This window comes from Empidonax traillii, unplaced genomic scaffold (assembly GCF_003031625.1).
Source record: "Empidonax traillii isolate 1590-97213 ecotype Southwest subspecies unplaced genomic scaffold, ASM303162v1 scaffold3935:size10528, whole genome shotgun sequence".
NCBI classification, from domain to species: Eukaryota; Metazoa; Chordata; class Aves; order Passeriformes; family Tyrannidae; genus Empidonax; species Empidonax traillii.
This window is the reverse complement of record NW_020959128.1, coordinates 426-1,456: the sequence shown is the minus strand read 5'-3', so window position 1 is coordinate 1,456 and position 1,031 is coordinate 426. Positions and strand designations below refer to the sequence as shown.

The 1,031-nt window shown below is 63.1% G+C and overlaps 1 non-coding gene across 1 annotated transcript; it reads left to right on the top strand.

Moving 5' to 3' along the window:
- The first annotated feature begins 575 nt into the window (after nucleotides 1–575).
- LOC114072776 lies at nucleotides 576–718 on the top strand. The gene has a single exon (XR_003574229.1). It is a non-coding gene; the product is annotated as a small nucleolar RNA SNORA70 (small nucleolar RNA).
- Nucleotides 719–1,031: the final 313 nt, after the last annotated feature.

The window sequence follows — 1,031 nt, the reverse complement described above, 5'->3', positions numbered from 1 at the left end:
AGGTGTGGGTAAGGATGTCAGGAATGGGGTTGGAACTTTGGGATTGGGGTTGGAACCTCAGGAACGGGGTGGGATCTTTGGGGAAGGGTCCAAACTCCTTCCACGGCATCCCTGTCAATGGGATGCTCTGCTGGGGGTTGGGGGTGACAATTTTGGGGGTTCTGGCACCCTGAGGGGGGTTCTGGCACCCTGGGGGGGCTCCCAAAAATCCCGGGGTGAGCCCAAAATCCCAGTAATGGGATTGGAATTCCGAGGGAAACCGCGGCACCCCCTTCCCGTGGCATCCACAGCAACAGGTTTCGGGGGTCCCTTCCTGAGATTTGGGGTCTCCTTCTGGGGTTTTTGGGGTCTCCCTCCTGGTTTTTGGGGTCTCCCCCCGGGATTTTAGGCTCTCCCCCAGGTTTTGGGGGTGTCCCCCAGGATCTGGGGGGGGTCCTCCCTGAGTTTTGGGGTCCCTTTTCTGTGGGATTTTGGTGTCGTCGTTCAAGTTTTTCCTCTTGGGATTTGGGGTCTCCCTTGGGATTTGGGGTCTGCCCCCCAGGTTTGGGGGTCCCCTCTGGGTTTTGGGGCCCCCCCTGCAGCCAATTAAGCCGACCAGGACCCCCCCCCAGTGGGGTGTTGGTGTGCAATGGCTGCAAACAGAGACCCCCCCCGGCTGTGTAGGGTGCCCGGCCCCCCCAACCCCGCCGGGGCACCCAAAGGGGCCGGGGGCACAAATGACCCCCCCAGGGTGGGTTTGGGGCACAAATGACCCCCCCAGGGTGGGTTTGGGGCACAAATGACCCCCCCAGGGTGGGTTTTGGGGCGCAAATGATCCCCCAGGGACACACCTCCCCCCAGGGAGGGTCTGGGACACAAATAACCCCCCAGGGAGGGTCTGGGACACAAATAACCCCCCAAGGAGGGTCTGGGGGTGCCCCAAAGGGGTGTCCCCACCCTCAGGACCCCCCTGTGCCCCCCCAGGCTGCAGATGGGCACGAGGGGGGGGGCTTTGAGGGGGATCTTTGGGTCCCCTCCGTGTCCTCCTCGCG